Here is a 25,118-nt window from a genome sequence, read left to right as displayed (position 1 = left end):
TGTCTCTTTCATTTAAATTATTAATCAATCTGTAATATATTTTAGAGTAAACAAAGCAATTAGCTACTTTTTTACATATCAAAAAGATAGAAGTTCTAATGCCATTTATTGAATAAATGTTCTTTGTGATCCAGCTAATAATGTACATTGCTTATAAATAAGATTTGTATATATAAAATTGTGTCTGTTTCTGAGATATCAATTCAGAGACATTGATCTATCAATTGAATCTTGTGCAAGACAAAAACTACATTAATTAGTGAACATTTACCAATTTGGGCAAGTCCCTTCTTTTGTTAGTTTTCTATGCTGGTGTCACAAATTACTACAAGTATAGCAGCTTAATTTATTATCTCACATTTCTGTAGAACATATGTTTGGGCATGGCTCAACTGGGTCCTCTGCTGAGGATTCCACAAGGCTGAAACCAAGGTTTCAGCTGGAATCCATTCTCATATCTGGATGCTTGAATCCATTTTTTCCAAGTTCATATATACTGTTGACAGGAATTTAGTTGGATCCTTTTTTTGTTTTTTTTTCCCAATGCTGTAGGTCAGGTGGCTTCCAGGTGCTAGAGCGTGCTCTCAAATCATAAACTACATGACCCACTCCACATCGTGACAGTTCACTTTTTTCAAAATCAGCAGGAGAATCTCGGGCTTCAAAACTGTCTCTTTAGAAAGAGTCCGGTCCCTCTTTTAAGGGTACTCATGATTAGTTCAGGCCATCCAAGATAATCTCCCTTTGGATAATTCAAAGTCAATTGATAAATAACTTAATCATACGGGTGAAATCATACTATAAGCACAAATTCCATTTGGATAATCTCCCCATTTCAAGACACATAACTACACCTGCAAAAATCCTTTTTCTTTATAATATTTATTGGTTCCTTGGATTAGTTAGAACCAGCTCCCTTAGAGTGGCCATTATCAGCCTACTATAGGAACTACCACACACTACCACACACACACACACAAATTTAACTTAGTTTGGTTAATGGTAGCATATGGTTTTTCTAAGTAGCATCTCAGTAACAATTAATTGTGGTTAATCAAACAAAGCAATTTACCTTGATACCCACTAGAAACAAAAGTACAATTGCACTAACTAACAAATCCCTCATGAGCAAAGAGAACAGGAAAGGATACTTTAAACCATTTAAAAAGATGGAAAGCAGATAAATAAACTGAAACTGGCTTAGCAGACCAGAGAAAGTTAAAATTTAAAATATAAACTTTAAGCTGGCAATAAGTGAAAACTGTTTGCAATTGGTACCAACAACCACAATTAAGCTAAAACAGACAAACAAAAAGCAAGCAAACAAAAAACAAGCAAACAAACAAAAACTGGTGACAAAATGGATGCGTATGTGGCTAAAATAAGAATTAAGATTGAAAACTGAAGTGATGGAAAGCTCACATTTCCTCAACCATCCAGAACTAAGACTAAAGTTTTCCCTCTGGAAAGGCTCTATTACAGTTTCAACTCTGGATGGGAGTCTTCAGGCACAGCTGAGGTCAAAGACCATAGAGAAAGCACAGGATTAAGCACAAGTTGACAACAATGACTTACTACATAAAGATAGCAGCCAGGCTTATGACTCTAAACATAGGATTAGAAGGTTTATATAGGGAGAAAATAGCTATATAGCAGTAAATACAAAATTTACTACAAAGATTCATGGATAACCAAAGGTCACCAGGAAAAGCCATTCACGTGCAAGATGAACACCGATATAAACAGAAAATAAGAACTTGAAAGAAACAAAGTATAGAAAGAGTGATGAAAAACCTCAAACAAAAGTAGTAACTAATGTACGTGAGATAAAGGAAAATATAATCATGAAATAAGAACAAAAGACTATAAAAATGATCATTGACACAACCAAAAGAACTCTTACAAATAAATAAATTACTCAACAGAAGATTTGGAAGGTGAAGTTGAGTTGGCCATACAAAAAGTAAACATTACACATGAGAGAGGAAATGGCAAAGTAATAATAACAAAATTATAGGCTCAGTCTACATGCTATAACATGTAAATAATAGGAATTCTAAAAATTGGTGACAGCAAAAATTGCACGAAGTACATGCAATAAACACACATGCACGCACACACACACGTTCACACACATTCACCCACACTCGCATGCAAAACATTTTTCCCCCCAAGGACTAATGAGCAGTGTGCCTGCCACAGTGGAAGGGGAATCCAGAAAGTCAATTTACTTAGAAATTTCATAAAATTCAAGACAAGTACAAGCTGAAACCATCCGAGGACATTTTTTTAAAGTTATATTAAATACAGAATGGCATTGGACTTGTCAAATGGCAACACTGAAACCTAGAAGAAAATATAATACTGCCTTAGAAATCCTGAGAAAAATGAAATCCAATCAAGCATTCTGTACAAAACCAAAATGAAGATCAATTAATCATTTTCACACATGCAAAATATCAATTTATGCTTCATGTGTCAAGAAACAATTGGAACAGTTTTTCCATCAAAATGAGTTAGTAAAGCCAAGAAGTCTAAATACTGGAATCTAGGAAAAGGAGAGAAACAGTGGGAATCACCATGACAAAAGAGAAAATAGATTCTAGTAGGATATGATGCTTCATCAAGTCTGAAGTTGCTTTTTCAAAGACAAGCAGGAAGCAGGAGAGGTCTGCAGCCCTTGAGAAGAGCAGACCATTGATGGTCCACATGGTCTGTTAGACTATATGGAGAAGATTTTAATGCCTAGAATACAGGTTGGGATATAAGTTATTGATAGGCTTATGGAAATAAACAAGTGACAACAGGAGACAATTATTAACTTCCAAAAAAACATGTTAACATGTAAAAGGACACTTAATTATAGTACTCTACATAACTCGAATCTGAATAAAAATATTTATATAATTTTGGTAACATTAACAGTAAATATTGAGCCATCTAAAAATTTAAATATAATTACATTGGTGCTTGGAGAAAGACATAAATATGAATGTGTGTGAGAGAAGGAAAAAGAGAAAAGAGTAGGGCTGATCAAAATATCAATCATTTATTTGGAGAAGTCATTTGATATCTAATTCTAAAACATCGAAATATAGCATGATTAGCTTTTCATTTATAAACATGGTGGTGATTACAAAAATAAATTATATCACAATTTGAAAGTGGTTACCAACGATAAATGCAAAACAGTTCTTTAGGAGGGAAGGTGGATAGAATATCATTTGTTTTTATAATGATTTTATGGACATACTGACTTTTTAAAAATATTACATATATGCATAATTTTTAAATGATGCTTTATTTCACCCATTCATTTTCTCTCTCAATGGCTTGGTCACGGGTTGTTGTTTTTTAACTTAACTCTACAATCCATGAAATTGTGGTTGCACTCATCAGTCTCCTTCCATATTTAATTATTTTATGCTTTCTTTGCATTAAGCTAACCTACATATTTGCCAGAATCATATTAATGTGCCATTATGAATGTTTACACACATGTGTGTGTGTGTTTGTGTGTGTGTGCAACCATTCATTTATTCATACATTCATTCATTCATTAAAACAGACATTTATTAATTGCCTGTTGTGAATTAAATACAATGACAAATATTCTAACCTTGAACGCCAGTAAAGTAATTACATTAACTTACATTGTTTTTCTTTTTTTCTCTGAATTTCTGAAACACTTTTAGTATGATCATCCTAACATAGCACTGGATGTTTTAGTGTTTTCATTTACTCTTTTTTTTTAAGGCATATATCTCAATCCATCAACATTTTCAACTCCTCCACAGAGATATAAACATTATTTCTTAAGTAATCCCAGAGTAAGTTACATAGCATAGGATAGTTAATCCTAAATGCCTAGTAATTCATTATGTAAACAAAGCTTGTCAGGCATACATGAAAAGCTATAGTTAACAACAAGGATTATCAAAAGTCCTCTAACAACAATCCTGGGGAAAGCAAGTACTGAAATCTGAAGGTAGGATTTGGCTATCTGGATACAGGACTTCCAAAGTCTTAATATCCAGCAGCTGTTTTCCCACATATAAGTGATATTTACATATTATCATTTGTAAACAAACACAAGTCATATGTTCGACTTACTGAGTCCCAAAACTAAATGAACTAAAGTAAAATAAAGACAGAACTAGAGAGTAAGTATGGATAACTGTATCTAAATATTCAAATTACATCCTATGTCGATCCTACACAGAGGCAGAGAAGGCGCCAGCCTGATGGTTTGACTTCAGGAGCTTCTTCATAACCTCCGTTGAGAATTACATTATCTGCATCAGATGATCCCAGTGTTTGTTTTCCCTGGATCATAGCTCTGGCAATATCTAAAATCAAATACTTACAGCAGAGGCAAAACTTCAGGCTATATCATTCATTTATACCTTAATATAAATGAATTTATTAGATACATTTCCTCATAAATTGGTAGGATGAAACACAGTAATGAGGAGGGAAGAATACTAACACCTACTTCCTATTAGGAACTGGATGCACATTTTATATAATTTAAGAAAGATTTCTGCGAGATCTGTCATATTCCCAATTTACAGGTGAGTAGAGTAAGACTTAGTGATTTGCTCAAAGACAACAAAGAGTTAAGGACTGAAATTGAAGGGCTCCAATGCTGAAGCCTATACTTTTCTACAATGCTTGATACGTATGAACAGAATGAGCACGAAGTCTGTGTAAAATAGAACTTTCACTCTTTTCTTAATGTGTCCTTACGTTACGTGTTGCTTCACATGGTGTTTGTGAATGATGGGGTGACAGCACAGAGGCCAAAAGCAGACACTGCAGATATCAAAGAGAAAATTTACCTTATTTACCATTGTTTAAAGTTGAATATGGTACAGCTATTTATAAATCCCAATGTAATTACATGTGTACATATATAGATACAAATGCAGATATTTTTCAGTAATCATTTATTGCAATATGGGAACCACTCATTAATGAGGAATATCTCAAAGAAAGGCAAGCGAGTCTTGGACTCTTTAGAGACAGGTAAACAAGGGAATCATTGGCGATTCCTATGGGAGTCCTGAGAAATAATGTTATAGGATCTTATCTAGGAATACGTGCGATCAGGTAGCTCTTTGCCATCAAGGGGAGATATTGGTAAAAAAAAAAACTTGGAAGACAAAGGGGAGATATTGGTCAAAAAAAACCTGTTCTAGAATATAGGATGCTTAGGTAAAGTTCAACACACATACACACACACACACCAAAGATCTAATTAATAACCTCTTTCACATTTAACGTGTTTAACAAAGAAAGATATCTGAGTTTTCCCTGTTCTTTAAAATTTCATTCTTTCATTGTTTTAATATAATAACTTTTATGAACATATTTCTTTTATGAGAGCTCTAGAGAAAACTGAAGAGGTAGAAATGTGGCAGTGGCAGCTGTGTTGATTACATGGTACAAATTGTGTCAATGACAGTACACTTTCAAGAGATCTATTTGTATAAAATACAAGTGTTTTCAGGAGGCCCTTGTGCTGGGAAATTCTGTTTATTTGTTTTGTTATCAAGTACCCTGTTTCCCATCACAATTGTTTTTTCTAATATTCTGACTGGTTTTTCATTAGACTAAGGAAGTGATTCCTCATCCTTGTTTCCATTGCCTGTTATATTCCCAATAACTGTAATCTGTGACGGGTGACATGACTTCATTTTTGTAGGGCTCTGCTGTCCAGAAAAAATAATTTAATTGCACATTACAGGAACCACCTGAAGGATCCATCAATTCTTCTATGGAAAATATCAACAGTTCATGTCTGAAGATTCTTTGAATCCTTTATCTCAACACTTTGCCTTGCTCTTTCCACAAATCCTAAATTATTGTATTGTGATTCTTACTCAGCCCTAGTGAAGTTCTTGCATTGAAAGGTCTGCCATAAACTAAACTTCCATTTTTCAATCAATTCTTACCTCAACTTCTTCTCCTGCTACACACTGCCAAAGCTTTACAAGGTAGCACTCTACCTTGCCATGGTAACAACTTTGTTTTATAAGTAGTTTGTGTTGGTAATATTTGGGGAGTCAGCTGTTGACTTTGTGCATAGCAATATCTTGGAAAAAAGTTTAACTTTGGCTTAAGAACTAGCATGGAATGTTTTATATCTCCTACCTCTACCTAGCCATAATACTTTGTACATAAAAACACAATTTAGAAAAACAAACTTCAGGAGTTAGCAGTCATTTAAATGTATGGCAAACAGATTTTATCATATCCTTTCTCTGAAAATACAAGGAAAGTGAGAGATATGAAAATAGAAGGAAATCAATAGTCTGAACCAACAAAATGATTTTTATCCATACTAGTACCATCTCAATGCTATTTTCCATCTACTTAATAGTTGTGCAAATCCGAGGCTGTTACTCAGCTTTTTACACATCATTTTTATTTTAAAATTAAAATAATAATATTCCTGGTTTGCAGGATTACCGCTGGAATTAAGCCTCTGCTTTACACACACAGAAAGTATTTGCCATGTTTGAATGTCTTTTTTAAAATAGGAAGAATGTGCTTAACTTGTATCACCCATCCCCTCCTCATTGTTTTTTTCATTTTCATGAAAACAATTTATAAAATAGCAGAAACCAGGTGAAACAGGCATATTTTCGCTCTAATTATTTAAAGCTAAAATTTTGTAATAATATGGTAAATCCGGAAAAAAATAAAAAGAATCAGAGGGGAAGCAAAACCAAGATGAATAGTGGCTTTTACTCTGCTGCTGATCACTTTCTATCCCCATGAACTCTACCTTCCCTTCCCTCCCACACACACCAAAGGAGAGTAGATGAGCAAGAAGAGTTAATAAAACGCCTAAATAATTTTGGAAAACTGAGAGAGGAAGGAACGAAGATACATTTTCACACTGGAGTAGTAAAAAAGCAGGAGTAATGTTTAGGAAATGTTAAAGATTATTATTTTTTTAAAGCAAAATTATAACATACAGATGCAAAATGAACAGATGTTAAAGATTTTGTAACTCATTAGTAAGAAAATGCCTAAGATGTCATATCAGTTCAAAAGATAATCTAAATACAGCAAGTTTATATATCAAGAATATTAAAATAAGTTTGCAAATAGAAGCAAAACTGGCTTTTTCCACAGTGCTAAGGGAGATCAACTGAACCTCTATCAGCATTTATTTGCATATCTATAGATAAGAATTTGCATTTCTAAAATTTGTCTCCAATATAAGAGTTGTAAAGCAGCTCATAATCAATGAAAAACTAGAGTCAAATAAGCAGGAATGGAGTGTTCTAGATAATGCACAGCTTCCCATTGAAGCACAACTGTTCTGTAGATACTCTTAAGTCAAAATGAATCTCAAAGAAAGATTATTACAGGACATGAAATAGAACTGGTCTCATTAGATTTGACCTGATCATTTACATAACTTCAGCAAGAGTCTTAATCTACCAATTATACTGTTTTAAATTTATTTTGCTGATATTTTCAAAACACGTCTCAGATTAGATTTAGGAGTATACATGGGAGATACCAGGGGAAAATGAGTAACTCCCCAGAGGTGACTTAGAATTCAGACTTAAATGTCATCTTAATAGGGAGGGGAGCATATAGACCTCTTAGGGGAGAGTAAATGATTTTTAGAAAAGATGAACACACCCTTAGAAGAATAGATGGAAAGAAAGTAATTAAACAAGAAGACCATTAGACTGAGCTGTCTCTAATGCCCTGGCAGCCTATATAACCAAGAGTATATTCCTGTATATACCTCAAGGTTAAGAAATTAAAATCTAAGAACAACTAATTACAAATAGCCAATGAGGCTTTCCCAAATAAGGCAACTCCTTAAGCTCTAGCCAATCAAATAATGTCCTTCTGCTCTATAAAAGCCTTTCCCCTATTTACTGTCAACCACTTTTGATTCCGCACTAACCAATATGAACAGATGTTTGCACAAATAAACTCTTGAAAATTTTAATGTGCCTCAGTGTATCTTTTAACAATAGCTTGTGACAAAGTTTCTCTGGAAGTAGTGTTACTCAGTCCTCTCTGGTTGACAAAACTTTGGGGGAGGAGAATTACGGCAATTGAGTTCCTTTTGGAGGATCTGTCTTTAGGCAGAAAAGGGGAATTCAGAGAAAGCCTCCCCCAATGCACTTGATGATTTTCCAGCGCCTACAGATCAAAATTATTATACCAAAGCAGCATATTTTGGGATGGCATATTCTTCATGACAACAGTAATGTTACAAAGAAAGGGCTTTCTTACACAGAAATAGGACATTAAAACAACATCAATGAAATTTCAAATAAATAACATTTCCCTTGTCAGTTTACTCACTTCAGTATAATTCATTCTTTTTTTTCTTTTAAAAAAAGTTATTTACTTAATTTTAGTTAACATCCATCACCTCATATAATTACTTTTTTCTCCCCTTGTGATGCGAACTCTTGTGATTTACTTAAATCTCTCAGCAACTTACAATTATATCATACAGCAGTGTTAACTGTAGTCACACGTTGTACATTACATCTCCAGTAATTATACCTAATTCTGGATCTTGGGTTAAGTCTCATGAAACCGTCTAGAAAGATGTGTAAGAACTCTGGAAATCCTAACTCAGCCCACTGATATCAAAATGCCATCAGAAGCCCCAAACCAAGAGTCTAGTCTTTGAACCATAATTAATTTTAAGTACCTGGTATGGTCTTGTGCCATGGTGCTCTGATACAGTCCTTCTTTGTGCAAGACACCATCACTGGCAGGTAGCTGATGAGAGAGCCTTCAGGTAGCCATCGGAACAAACGACCTGTACATGATAGATGTTGAAAGTCACTGTGTTTCAGTTACTAATTTCTAAATTTGAAAAGTCTGACAATAGAATGTAGAGGGGAAAGCAAATATGCTTTCTTTTAGCCTCTTAGATTTCTGGTGTGGGCCCTGAACTGACTAAAGAGACATTAGAAAGAGAAAAATAAACAGCATTATTAGTGTATACATCATGCGTATACTTGGTAGTATCCAGAGATGAATAACTCAAAAGGGTGCTTAGAACTTGCATTTATGTAGCAATTTCGGCTAAAACTAAGGAAAAGAGGTTGGGGGTTTCTTGGCAGGAGGCAAGTTATGGGAAGATGACCAGGAAACGTATAGGAAATAAGGCTTGTTTAATTATGCTTGTTAGTTAGGTTTGTAATGTAGATTTAAGTCATTGCCTCTTCCATGGATCAGTTATTAAGAGTCCTCTTCTTCATGTTATGACATCAGGAGACTTCATAAATGTAAATTTCCTTCACAAAAGGAAAAGCTGTGCCATGATTTTAGAACGTCTCCTGTCAGCTGGTTCTCAATGGCTTTTAGTTAAATATAATCTATATACCAAAGCAGCATATTTTGGGGTGGTATATTCTGGTACCCTCCAAGATAATAACAGGAATGATATGAGATCACTAACAAAAAATATTTGGTTGTTTCTGTAGCATGCCTAACATTAAGGGCAACCTAAAAAAACAAGTTTTAGACAAAATGTATACCAGCATGAAGATTAAGCTTACTTCCAAATAAGATAGGGAGTGCTACACATGATTTTTAAATCAGACAAGTATATATTTTTTAGATAAAATAATATTGGAATACGATACATTATAATAATGAATCAAAATATAGATATATCATGAATATATCAATCATATATTTAAAATATATCAATAATATCAAGTAACAAAATGAAGACATCTTTATTGTATAAAACTCGTTAGGTAAGTCTGATTAGTGGACAACCATTTGCCTAGAAGGTGCTAGTTTCAAACTGATAAGTAAACTTGCATCCAAATTAACATTTATGAACATATGGATGGGGTTCAGGACATGCTACCCCAGAATATGACACCTTGGCATGCTAAATATTGTAAACTGAAGGAGTCTGAGAAAACTAAATAAGCAGGGGAGGTGACCTCCCCTTCTTTCCTGAAAGAAGGAGATAAATCTCCTATGTGAAAGGTACCCTCCCTATACCAGGAACAAGATATTCTTATCTCAGAGACAGGGAGTTTGGGGGCAAAAAAACTACATAAACAAACCTTGATAATCTTACTCTTATCTTCCTAGTTACTCTTTCACCATTTACTACCCTTAGCCCACACCATTCTGTCTTGCCAAATTCTTTGCAGATTTGTAGTTTCTTTCTCTAAAAGCTTCCTGCTTTAGTCACCTCTTTGGGTCTTCATTCTCTTGTGAAGTCTCCCACGTAATGTAAAAATTTAATAAAATTTGTAGACTTTTCTTCTGTCCATCTGTCTTTGTCAGTTTACTTTTCAGACATACCAGGGACCCTAAGGGGGTTGAGGAAAATATTTTCATCCCCTACAGTATTCATGACTGATGATGCTATACTGTTTTTCCCAAAATAATCAGACCAAATATCACCAGGAGTTTGCTAAATATAGACACTCAATGAAATGCAATTTCAGCATTTTTCACGAGTTTAGTACATATTATGAAACATAAGGGAATCGATAAACCACCAAGGAGTTCACAAAACCACATAATTTCTGAAATATTAATTTTAATTATAGATTACCTATATAAATTTAACCTAGGGAAGACTGAGAAATTCTAAGTTGTCAACTCTTCCCATGAAACTCATTAGAAGAAACATATCAAATAAACCTAATTGTTTTTAGCATCTTTCTTTTTTAAAAACTAAAGGATAGAGCTTTGTAAATTTCCAGAAGTAATCTGAAATATCTCAAAGATAGTATTAGATGCAAAAGATAACCTCAAATTTTAATTGAATCAAATTAAATTGAATTTTAAATAATTAGGATCCAATTTGGAGAAACAGAAATCAACAAGTTATTAAAAAATATTTGAATATTTGATTAATATAGGATTATGGTTGCCTGAGAAATAATACTAGGTTACCTATTTAATGTAAGTGTCTATTAAAAATTTAAAAATAAACAGAAGGAAACATGGTTGTAAAGATATTAGTTCTTTTAAAAGTAATGAATCTTTGTTTTCTTAGATAATTAAGACCATAAGTATTAAGGGCATGGGGTATCAAATCTTTGCTATTTAGACAGATTACCCAGAAAAAAGATCATAACCTTTATATTGTAGAAAAAGTCAATAAGTAGGGAACCGAGAAAACAATTCTATCACGTTTTCTGTATCAGTTAGTAACCAGGAAACCTATGCATTTACCGTGTTTCACCAAAAATAAGACCTGGCCGGACAATCAGCTCTAATGTGTCTTTTGGAGCAAAAATTGATATAAGACCTGTTATTATATTATTTATTATATTATATTACATTTCGTTACGTTACGTTACGTTATATTATATTATATTATACCTGGACTTATAGTAAAATAAGACTGGATCTTATATAAATGTTTGCGCCAAAAGACACATTAGAGCTGATTGTCTGGCTAGGTCTTATTTTCAGGGAAACACAGTAGGAATACCATTTCTGGTCCTAGAATCTGCTGGATTGGCCAAGGGAAATATGCTCAATCTTGACATTAAAAACATATGAGCAGTCTATTTTTAAATATTCTTCCAAGAGATCTTTAATGATCTAAAACATAAAAGCTTGAACTTCTGAAAGAGAAATTATAGAATACCAGCCATCAAATCCCAATGGAAAGAATCATAAGGTACTATGAGCAATGAACTCAGCAACAGAATTCCAAGAGATAGATCTTAAGATCCATCTTTTGAAATTACAGAGACATACATCAGTTTAAAACGAAGAGTATCCCAACTAAAGTCCTCAAATTGAGGATATCTAAACAAAACTTGGGATCAGAATATTGTAAGAAGACTGCTAAACCAAGACCTTTGACTCAAGTGGATCACATCACAGATTAAGCAGCTTCCACCCTAGATCTTTGCAGTAAGACTATCTATAAGCCAAGAATCATAGGTTAACATGTTCTCTTTCTTCTAGTACTTTAAACTTTTAGCCTATTTCTTTCCATTTTGCTGTTTTTTTATGGTATTAGATTGCTAACAATTTAATTCTCATTCTTTAAACTTGTTGAGGAGAGGTCCTTTAAAAACTGTAATATCTTTATTCTTCCCAAAATGTATACCAAGAAATTATTATACATTTTGGCTACAGCTTTACATCTTGTGACTATCATTTTTATATCCACTACCTGGTTTCTCTGGATAAAACATCTAATCTCCATTATTCTAAACACTTCAGAGAATTATTTAGCTTCCAGTGGACACTCCTGGCAAATGAAATAGTTCCACGTTATTAATGCCAACATTATCATGTTAAAATTGGACAAGAGCAAAATGTATCTGCAAAAGATAATTACAGACTTGTTCACAGGCTGAAGACACAGCAGTGTTGAAACACATATTGGGGCTTTACTTTTAATATTAATATATAGAGGGTGCCAAAAAATGTATACAAATTTTAAGCAAGGAAAAAAATATTGAAATTGTAATACACAATATATACCAATAACAACAGAGGAATACAAGTCACATTTGACTTCTGCAATTACGAGAAGTTCTCAAAGCAGCTGCCATCAGCATCCAGACACTTCTAATTACAGCAAACTACTGCTTGAGCAACGTTGGCCAAAGTGTCCACTTGTATACATTTTTTTGGCACCCTCCGTATTTACTTTTCTTAAATATTCTCCATCTCTACTCAGGAAAATTTCCCTCCTCAAAGAATAAATAATTGGAATTAATACTCCTGTCACATTAAATGCCATCTATATTTAATGGTTTTATCCCATTAGACTAGTATGTCTTATGTAGTCACGAAGACTTCACTTAGTTACCACACACAAAACTCACTTGTGCCTAGGGAATAATTCTTAAAGTTTTTCAGACAACCAAGACCCTTTAACACCCTCCCCCAATTTTATATTATTAAATTGTGCCCTAGAACCATACCAAAAAAAAAAAAAAAAAAAAAATTACTCTGGAGAATTACTCAGAGCAATCAATGACTAACAATTGAAACACTTTAAATAACATTGGCATGGTAATTCCTAAAATCAGAATTATTCAAATTTTTAAAAAGTGGTCAGAAATTTATCAATAACTGAGCTAAAATAATTTATTGCATGTTTTTAGGTTCAAAACATACCGCCACTGCACAGCCTTCGGGCCAGAGCCTGGTCCGGCAACCTGTCCAGGGATCTGGGGTGAGGCGCCACTTTGCAGCGATTCGGAGTGTGTTTGTGGCGAGGTGGTGTGGTGGGGGAGACGAGGAGGATTGGGATTTGCCTGAGACGTGGCGAGAGCCACAACATTTACAGTCTTCGCTGTGATGATGGGCCTCCGACATCTGGGGCATCCAGGTGTTTCTCATCCCAGGACTTCCCGATCGACCCCCTTAGAATCCTGAGATCCCGCGAGATCAGTCTTCCACAGGCAATAAAGGCTCCGGGCAGCTGGGCCTCAGGTATGATTTGGCTATTATCTGGGTCACCCCAGGGATTCCATGCATCTGAGTCCATCCTCCCTGTAGGACGTTCCATATGGTCCTACACTTACTCCATTACAGCCTGAAGTCACGCAACACTTCCTGAGAGCTCCAACTGAGAGCCCTGTTTGCTCTCCTAGGAAACCCCACACTCAGCCCACCTGGACCAAGCCCCATGGCGCTCAAAGTAAGAAAAAAATAGGCCATTTTGCATTGGACAAGTTAATCTAAAAGCTTAGGCGTTGTTTGCTAGCCAGGATGGGATATTTTGCCCTCACTAACGTTTTGTGTTCTCAATTAACTCTTACTGAACAAGTAGAAAAAATCTCTCTAAAATGGCTTTGCAAGGTAGAGCATATGGGCTCTGTAAAGTGCCGTGTTTCCTTGAAAATAAGACCTAGCCGGACCATCAGCTCTAATGCGTCCTTTGGAGCAAAAATTAATATAAGACCCGGCCTTATTTTGCTGTAAGACCGTGTGGGGGCAGAGCCTCAGAAAGTAGTTTCCAGGCTCTCGGCCTCACGTGGACAGGTGCTGGCTCGGGTAGTAAATGGCCATCAACTGTGATTGCATGGCCATCAGCTGTGGCTAGTTGGCCGTCAGCTGTAACCAGTGAGCCATTGGCCACTAATATAACTGCTGTGGCTACGCTAGCAGAGAGAGGAGAGAGAGGAAAGAATGGGGGCTAGCAAGGAGATGGTGGCTGGGCTGGCAAGCGCGGATGGCGGTTTGCGGACAGTGTGGATCCAGCCTCCAGTGAGAGTATAGTGCCGCCAGAGAGAATATAGTGGTATGACTCCCCTACCTATGGCTCCGTGGGTGTTCCTTTTTGGCCTCACCATATCCTGCGTTCTTGTATGGGGAGCGGGACCAGAGACCCCGCAGGCCGCCCAGCACGACACATGGCGCAGCGAGCAGGGTCTCCCGCACGACAACCGGGTCTTATATAATATAATATAATATGATATTTTCGGGGAAACACGGTGTTTACTTGTCCTGGGTTCACCGATTTGGTATGTAACTTTGAAGCATTCAACCAAATCCAATGGGTACCGTGCTAAGGTCTGGCTGCCTGCAGCTTAAAAAAGTTAAAAAATCAAGAGACAAGGTTGGTGGAAAGAAAAGCAGGTTTATTCAGAATGCTGGCATTCCAGGAGAATGGTGGACTCCTGTCCAAAGGCCATCTCCCCGTTCTTAGAATGGGCAGAAGGTTTTATAGGTACACAAGAAGAACAAAGGAAAGGAGGAATTGGTCACGTAGCTGACAGCCTTCACTGGGGTCTGGTCTGTTGTAAGATAATGTTATCTTTGGACTCCGGACTCAGACGTGGTCACCGGGGGCCCGGGGTTTTGTGTATTCCCAGTCTGGGTGCCTGAGGATTAAGAAATTGCCCTTTCCAGTTTAGGATTTTGTTAATTAAATGGATTAACGAGGTGTGGGTAGTCTTGAGACAGGGATAAAAGCAGGGTTCTTTAATTAGTGAGGGGAGAAACAAAGAAAACAGCTGAGTATCAGGGTAGATCGAACTGCAAACTAGCAGTTTAACTACAAATGGCTAGCTAACGAGTATGTGGTGAATCAAATTGCAAACAAGTTAAGTCTAATTACTTATTGATTCACCAAGTTTCACCCTTACAGAATCATTTTATGCTCTTAGTCTTTGTGTGAGTTGCAGCCAATAATTGTATACTCCTTGTGCCAGGAAAATTATGTCATCATTGAAGATTTTCCATCAATCCTTAGGAGATCAACCAATCCACCAACTCTATGATTCTGATATTCCATACTAAGAACTTCTGACACTAAACTAGAACAATAAACCCTGTGCATTCACTTTCACTAATGTGACATCATTTCAGAATGATCTCTGTTGTCATCTTCCTTAATTAACTAAGTAAATGAAATTCATTTTGCTTATATCATAATTGGTTTATTTGAGGTAGAAATTTTCCTTTGATTTCAGTCATGAACAAGAATAAATTGGATAGATTCACTCTATCAAAATAACATCTTCTGTACAAATTTTAGGTTGTTTTATCTATTTCTGTGAAACAAACATTATTAGAATTTGGATAGGAATTGCATTGAACCTTTAGATTGCATTGGGTAGTATGTACATTGTAACAATATTATTTTTTCTATTCCAAGAATATGGGCTATCTTTCCATTCATTTATGTCTTCCTCAATTCATTTCATCAGTGTCTTCTAGTTTTCAGTGTACAGGTCTTTCACCTTGTTGGTGAAATTTATCCCTAAGTATTTTATTGTTTATAATGCTATTATAAATGGGATTTTTTTTTTTCAGATAGTTTGTTAGTGTACAGAAATACAACTGATTGTTTTAATTTTGAGTTTGTATAGTGCAAAGTTACTGAATTTGTTTTTGGATGAGTAAGTTCCGAGGATCCTATGTACAGCATGGTGACTGTAGTTAATAATATTGTATTTAATACTTGAAATTTTCTGAGAATAAATATTAAGAGTTCTCATCACACACAGAAGAATTAACTATATGATGTGATGAATATATTAATTAACTTGATTGTGGTCATAATTTCACAATGTATACATATATCAAATCATGTTTTACATTTTAAATATATAAAATTATTTGTCAATTATTCTTCAATAAAACTGGAAAAAAGAGCATCTTTCTCTTAAACTATAAAGTTTCATTCACATTATAAGACAAGAGCAATTTAACATTTCTAATTTATTGCTCTTTGCCCAGACATTTTCCTGTATATATAAATTAGAACATTTCTGTAATAGAAGCTTTTGAATCAGATTTATTAAAGCTTTCTAGGAACTCATTCTATCTGTTCAAGTTCACAAAGATGTGTATATCACTTTAAATAATTTTGCTTCAATTATGTCATTACATCATCATATTCAGCATGAAGTAAAATGTCCAGATCTCAGATTTTGGCCTCCTGCTAAAAGAAAAATTACTTATAAATATAAAATTGCTTTACCATCTGAAAAACAAATATACATTTCCATTTACTAACTTTGTATGGTAGGTGGTTATTTTTTCCTTCTGTTAGTGCTTGGAGCTCTTTATAATCCAGATAAACTATTAGTAATTGCTATTATAATCAGCTATTTAAATAGGTGGTGGTGAAATAATAAGGGTTGATGAGCTATTTTCAGGACTTTTTATGTTAGACAAGTGATTAAAAAAAAATAGCAAATCAGTAATGAGACTGCATGTTTAGATGACCAAATTTAGTGTCAAATGAAGGCATACTGATAAACTATTGACCTTATTTTAGGAAGAATATGTAGTGCTAATTAATTGAAGATTGTTTGGAAATGAGCTTTAGTAAAAGTTGTTTATTTTTTTTTCAGATAAAACCTTACCTCATTTACTGATTTTATATAAAAATAATTTAGCAATTATAAATGAAAATTTAGTAGAGTACTTAGTAGCAATTTAATATACATTTCAATAAATTGCTCTTAACACTAAATGTCTCCTAACAGCCTGCTTGGATATGCTTTTATAATATTTCTCTGTTTTTCTCTCTTTTTAAAATAGAATTCAGTTGACCCTTGGATAACACTAGATTAAGGACACTGACCCCAGCTTAGTCAAATATCCAAATATCTGTGTATAACTTTATAAGGGCTGAGTGGATTTAAAAATTCACCTGTAAGTGAAGCCCCACAGTTCAAAGTCAAATTATTCACAGGGGTCAACGGTAGTGTCTGCTAATCTCTAATGTCTTATCTTAAAAGGATTTTGAATTTGGAAAATAAAACAAAAACATAATTTTGCTAATTTAAAGCACAGTTGGTTTTAAATAAATAAGTGACTGCAGAGAATTTCCAGTATTATAGGGCATGCCACAGGGCATGGGCTTAGGAACTTCTGTTTCTACTTCTCTGTGCCATTTTGAGTATTTATGAGTTTAGCTCTCTTGCCAAGAACTGAAGAGAATAACCTATTGAAAATTGTATGCTTATTATATGGTTCTACAGATAAGAAGGATATATCATGTCTCCCAAATATTTTTACCGCCTAATGTTCGTCTTTTCATATAACCACCTCTCCTTGAGTGTGAATAGGTGTAGTGATTCACTCCTAATGATTAGATCATGGCACAGTATATCATTTTCAAGATTGTTACAATAAATAATGTGGCTTCTGTCTTGGGTCTCTTTCTTTTTCTCTCTCTCTCTCTCTCTCCTCTTCCCCCCTCTGTCCCTTCCCTCCCCCACCCCAGATGCTATATATGATCTGCCCTATGGAGAGGCCCACATGACAAAGAACTAAAGGAGGCCTCTTATCCACAGCCCTTGAGAAACTTGGCCTTGAGTCCAGCAGCCCACAAAGACCTGAATCCTGCCAACAACCATGCAAATGAGCTTATAAGCAGATCCTCTCCCAGTGGAGCCTTCAGGTAAGACCACAGTTCCAAATTATACCTTGATTGCAACCTTGTGAAAGAGCTTAAGGCTAAGCCATGTTGTATTCCTGATCCATACAAACTGTGAAATCATAAATGTGTGTTTGTTTTTTGGTGGTAAATAATAGCTATAACATATATTTTATTCTTGATTACCTAATCATAGTTCCCTTGTGATTTGAGGGTCACGTTTTTTCTATTTCACCTGTCTCACAATTCTTGATTGCATGCCACATGTTGGGTATTACAAAATGATAGGCACTGAAGAAAATAATATTTATCATTAGCGAAGGCATAACCTTTCCTTTATCATCCCTCTAAAGTGGGACCTAAATCAGTCTAATGTGTAGTTGAGCTGGGTTTAGGATTTTTGAAGCTTGAGTCAAATTTAGATCACCACTGGCTTCGTAAGTTGTGAGTATAGTATCAGGAGTCTCCCTAAAGGAGGGCTTGAAATCTGAGCACAGCTGAGACTCCAAACATATCTCTTTCTCATTCTCTCTCTTTTCCTCCCCTTCTACTTTCCTCTTTATAGCCCATTTGCTCTATAGCCCATATGTCACTGAAGATGTCTTTGCAGTCTCCCACCCACTGGAGCATGTACACTGGGGAGATCTCATCCTATTGTCCTGCACCCAGCCTTCTTCATATTTTGTCATAGACTCACAAAACACCATGGGACTCATGGTATCTTTCTCGCTCTCCTGCTCAGTTAGGTGCAATGCCCTTGGCAAGTGCCTCTGGGAAAGAATTGGTGGATAGGTATGTTCCCACTGTACCTCTGGGACACTTTAGGATTTTAATCCCTCTTACTAACCCACATATGGGTATTAAAGTTGCTAAAATATCAACTGGATTCTGCTTCTCTCTTGGCAGGCTTGTTTCTCTTCACACCATTTACTCAGGGATAAACGTGGCTATGACCAATTTTTCTCCAGTCAAAAAACGTTCTTTTCTAGCGTGTTTCCAGGCTTTTTGTCTTTGTTAAGGTGGGAGCCATGGTCTCATTACTTTTTACAACTCAATCAGAACCTCAGTTTTCATGGATTTTAAGATTAAGTATTTATCTCTAGCCATAATGGGGTTCATTTCTTCTCCATATATCCACAGCGTCCTAGACGTCTTTGCTGGATGCTTCATATACATCTCAAAATTAGAACACCCAACGTCAAGCTCATGCTTATATTCCTAAAACCAGCCTCCTATACAGTGTTTCCAAGTTAGTTAATGGCATATCTGCCCTTTCGGTTGCACAGATGAAATCTTTAACCCACGTGTACTGTCACACATGCATATGTTCTCTTAGGAAATACTTTTTGCTTTTTTTCTTCAAAATATATCCGGCATCAGACCTCTTTTGCCAACTACATTATTGTCACTTTGGCCCATGGACTTTTTCTAGATGAAAACCCTTACCTGGCATTCTTCGTTTCGCAGCACCTAACTACGCACCCTGTAGTCGTGCCACTGAGCAGCTGGAGTGATGCTTTCACAACATAAATCAGACCAAGATAACATTCAAAACCCTAAATGATTCTTCATTTAATCAAATCAGACCAAAGTCCTTACAATGGCCTACAAGGCTCTGTGCAGTCTGTCCACTAACCCCCCACCCCCAACTCCATTGCCAAGTTCACCTCACTCTACCACAGCCACACTGGCCTTGTTTCCCAAACACAGCAAGTGCACTCCCGTCTCTGGTCTTTACACTGGCTGTATCTGCTTTGCCTGGAATGTGTTTTCCTCAGGTACCTTCATGGCTTATATCCTTAGCTCCTTCAGGTCCTTCTGAATACTATACCCTCAGTGAGGCTCATTGTAGAACTAGGGTAAAATCGTACTCTACTTCTCTTGGCATTCCCATGTCCCCTTACTTTGCTTTATTTTTTTCCCCAGGTAACTTATTACATTCTAGCATTTCATAAATCTATCTGTTTACCTGCCTATCTCTCTACTTGGGATGGTTAATTTTATGTCAACTTGATTGGACCACAGGTGCCCAGATATTAGGTGAAACATCATTCTGGATGATTCTGTCAAGGGTTGTTTTTGGATGGGATTAACGTTTGAATTGGTAACATTTGAGTTGGTCCTCCCCATGGAGGCAGGCCTCATCCAATCAGTGTAAGGTCTAAATACAACAAAAAAGCTGACCTCCCCAAAGGAGGGGAAATTCCTCCTTCCTGACGGCCTTTATTCTGAGACTTTGCTTTTTTCCTGTCTTCAGACTCAGACTAACATGTGGCTTTTTGTGGGTTTCAGACCTGCCAGCCTTTCTTAAACTCTCACACTCAGACTGGAACTATTAATATACTATTGACTCTGCTGGGTCTCCAGCTTGTAGATCTTGGGATTTGTTAGCTCCCATAATCATGTGAGAGCTAATTCTTCATAACCTCTCTCTCTCTCTTTCTTTCACTATCGGATATATATTTAATTTATTTATTTGTGTATATATGTATATATACACACATATTTACATATGTGTGTGTATATATACATATGTGTGTGTGTGTGTGTGTATATATATATATATATATATATATATATATATATATATAGTCATGATATAGTCATATGCTGTATAATGAGTTTTTGGTCAATAATTGACCACATATATGCTGGTGGGTCCATAAGGTTATAATGAAGCTGAAACATTCCTATTGTCTAGTGACATGGTAGCCCTTATGTAGTAAAGTACATTACTCACCTGTTTGTGGTGATGCTGGTGTAAACAATCCTACTGCACTTCCAGTAGTATAAATGTATAGCACGTATAATTGTGTACAATACATAATACTTGATAATAAACGACTAAGTTGATGGTTTATGTATCTATTGTACTATATTTTTTATCATTATTTTAGAGTGTGCTCTTTCACCTTATTAAAAAAAGTTTGCTGTAAAATGGTACACCTTGTTACGCTGGCAGCAGCCTCATATATCTTGTCTACCGCCTCTCTTGATTGCATCATTTTCTCTGTGCTTGATTTAATCTTGTGTTGTTTTGTATAGTAACATGCTGTACAGGCTTGTGGCTTAGGAGCAATAGGCTATGCCACACAGCCATCTGGGTTTGTGTAAGTGCACTCTATGATGTTTGCACAAGATGAAATCACCCAATGACCCATTTCTCAGAACACATCCTTTTGTTAAGCAGTGAATGACTGTATCTCTATCTCTATCTCTATATCTGTCTATATATCTCTATCTATATCATCTATCAGTTATGTTTTTCTGGAGATTCCTTATGAATACAGTACTAATTTATCATCTATCTTTTTATTTGTGTTTTTGTTTTAGGTCTCCCTCCACCAGTATGTGACAATCATGAGGGCAAGGATTTTTTTTAGGTCTTTTCTATTGCTGCACTTAATTTTTGACAAAATTGCAAAAAACGCTTGAGGCATTTTTGACTTTCATAACATAACCCATGTAACATTTCTTTGGAAGCTTATTCTAATTATCTTTTGTTTGCTGCTTTGAATGATCCAATTTCATATCAAATTTTATAACATACTACTCAGCCTATGAAATGTACCAGTGGCTTAGAAGCATATTGAATCACATGGTGGTGAGCCTACAAGAGCATCAAGAGCATATTACCAGCAAACGTGATGCCCAAACACTGTTTTGAATGTTTGATATATGTGACCTTATACAATTCTCACAACAAACAGTCCCATTTTACAGATGAGGAAACTGAAGTAAGTTTCCCAAGATTTCATAGTGCTAAGAGGTAGAGCAAAGATTTGAAGCCGAACTTTCTGTCTCTGAAGTCCATTTTTCACCACTAGGTTATATCATGCTGTATCTTTCAACTCTACCATGAGGTTGAATTCCATCAGCATGTAGTGCCCAACTCCAAGCTTGTTTTTTTATTGTTTATTTGTTTTATCTATTGTCCAAACATTATAGAAATTAAGTTTTATGTTTAATTTATACATGTGTTTGAAAAGTGCTTACTTTGTCCCCAGGTGGCACACAGAAACCTTCTGTCTTAGTCAGTTCAGCTGCTACATATAAGAAAATCCCATAGACTGGTGTACACAACAAACATCTATTTCTCTCACTTCTGGAGATTGAGAATTTGAGATCAAGGTGCTAGCAGATTCTATACCTCACGAGGGCTTACTTCCTACTTTGCAGATGGCAGTCTTCATGTGGATGGATCCCCACATGGCAGAGACAGCAGAGAGCAATTAAGCTCTTTCTTGCCTCTTGTTGTAAGGGCACTAATCCCATTCACAGTGTTTCTACCCTCATGACATAATTACATCCCAAAGGTCTCACCTCTAATACCATCACATTAGTGGTTAGGATTTCAATATGTGAATTTGAGAGGGGCACCAACATTGAATCCATAACCTTTTCCCTGACTTTCTGGTGAGCTAACCTGCTGTCAGGCTAATTACTCTCATCAGGCTTTTAAACTCTCAGTCATTGTTTTGTCTGGTTTCCAAAGTGTGAATATCTTCTCTCATTCATCCTATATTTTGCAAATATTTGTAAAGCACTTGCTATAAACCAGGAATTATTCTAAATATGGAAATGTAGAATATTTTAGAAATATAAAACACCATCCCCCAAAACTTCCTATAGTAAGTGAACTTTAGAAAGCTAGTTTAAAGGATATGTTTTCTACTTACTCTTCTAAATAATATGAGTTATTTCCCCACTTCAAGGTTGATTCAAAGAAGTACACATATTTGGTTACCATTATAACATTCCCAGTTGACAATTACATTCTCTAAAATTGAGATTATGTGCTTGACTTGTCAATGATTACTTAAGGAGGCAGAGATATAAATCTATTTCTGTTTTATAGGTAATGTTCTTAAGAGCATGCTCACTACTTCGCTCGAAGTTGCTCAAATAAGTTAGAGTATTAGAGTACAGTACAAATAAAGACATCTTTATACGATGGAAAGAACATAAGTTTTACAGTTAAGTATATGTGGGTTCATCTGTCAATCTACCAAAATCTTTAAAAATAATCTCATAATTTAGTAATCGTTCTGTGAATTTTTTTGGAAGGAAAATAAAATATACACAGGTTTATGGACAATAATGTTCAGGGAGCATTATACATAAAGCGGGCAACTGAAAACAATATAAATATCTGGTAATATTGGAATAAACAAAACCTGAGGCAACCACAATAAGGTATACTATGCAGCCAACAAAATTTTGTAGAACATTGAATAGCATAATTAAAATAGTAGGAGATAAAAGTTGTATTATTCTGATTTTGAAAAAAAAGAAAATCATCCCTCATCCCCCTTATAGTTAGACAGATGAATTAAAAATAATTAAATATGTAATTATTTCATATACATGATTTCATTTGGATTTGAAACAATTCTGTCAACAGATGAATTATTCCTACTGTAAACAAGAGAACTAATGTTTTCAGATGTTAACCAACTTTCCCAGTACAAAATGGTTAGCACAAAACTTGGTAAATTGAACTCAGGTCTTTCAATGTCAATGTTAGTCATACACTACTGCTTATGCACCAAAAGGCTATGCCCAATTCAACTTGTATCTGCTTTGGAAAATTCTTCCTATCTTCAGTAAAATGAATATAAGATATTTCTTCATTACACTTTCTCTCGTATGTATGTTTCTTATATTTTTATCTAAAGGACAAAAATGATGTTTTCTTTAATTGAGAGTTGTGGGTTTTTCCACTTATCTGTTGCTGTTAGACATGCTCTCATGTGCAGGTTATGCTTTGCTTGTGTTCAAAGTCAATGTGCAAAATTTGTAAGCACTTGGTTAAACTAATGCTCTTTAATAATCATATTTAAGTCTATAAATTATGAGACCATCTGGGGACAGAGTCTCAGAGAGCAGTTTCCAGGCTCCCGTGGAAAGGTGCTGGCTGGGTTATTAGATGGCCATCAGCTACAACCAGTTAGCCATTCGCCACTAATATAACTGCCGTGGCTACGCTGGCAAGGGGTTTTTGGTTGGTTGGCCAAGAAGCGGACTGAGGCTTGAGGATTGTGTTGATCCTATTTCTTGTATCTCCAACCCAGCAGCCAGCAAGAATATAGTGGTATGAACCCCCCATCCATGGCTCCGTGGGTGTTCCTTTTTGGCCTCACCATATCCTGCGTTCTTATGTGGGGAGCGGGAACTGAGTCTCTGCATTACAGACCATTTCACAAATGAGGGAAAACTTTGTCAAACTTTAGAAAATGGAATTGTTAGAGCAAACAAGCTTAATTGATTAACTACAGCTTTGTTGTAGAAGACGAGAATATTTCTCACTTAACATATTCTAAAAATATACCCCATTTATATATGAAAAAAAAAAGAAAAACAGTAAAAGAAAATATATACCTTTGACTGGTTTAACAATATGCAAAGACAATGTCATATATGAAGTATCGGGCTTAATTTGAATATTGAAATTGGAGGCTGGAGTAGAATTAAATTTAAATTTAATTAGTTTCAGATTAATAAAGTTTGTGTATTCCTAAAATTGGTTCCTGTCAACTCTTGGAACTTCCTAATATTTCGTTAGGCCTATCAGTTTATGTTTTTACTCACTGCCAGACTACAGATTTCTTAGGGCCAAGGTCCGGTCTTACTAATATTTGTATTCATTACATTTTTAAATGAGTTTTAAGAAGGAATGAATCAGTGTAGACTAGATCTAGTTAAATGTAATGATGATGGGAATGTCAATACAAAATAGTGAGATTTTTTTAAATTTACATTTGTAGGGATTCCTCCCCCCCCCCCATTAGATACACAGAGTAAAACCATTTTCCTGTATTTTCAAAATTATTTTTTATAGGAAATTAGAAAATATTATGAAAACAGTTATTCTCTAGTTTTAGAAAGTATGCCTCATTTGATAATGCTCATTTGATATCCACCTTTGGTGTTAATGCAGGAAATATGATTTGTACAATTGTAAAATTTTGCTATTTGGCCTTCTAATTTAAGATCACACTCTATCTGATGCTAAGAGAAGGGTTGAATAAAGAGGCAGTGTGCTGTAATTGAATATGTACAGGCCTAAAAATCAATGTCATAAGACCTAAATTTCTGAGCAAAATCAGTTACTGTTTTATATCTTAAAACTTGTATTTATTTATTTCTGGTATCTGTTGCAACTCTCAAGAAAAATATTGGGATAGAGTAGGTAGCCACAAATTTGTTTAAATTGTTTGTTCAAAAAGTGTTTAATTCTTTATGTGTACAACACTGTGCTAGCCCATGC

Source organism: Rhinolophus sinicus, linkage group LG02, assembly GCF_036562045.2.
Source record: "Rhinolophus sinicus isolate RSC01 linkage group LG02, ASM3656204v1, whole genome shotgun sequence".
Taxonomy (NCBI): Eukaryota; Metazoa; Chordata; class Mammalia; order Chiroptera; family Rhinolophidae; genus Rhinolophus; species Rhinolophus sinicus.
Note: the sequence above shows the minus strand (reverse complement) of the source record.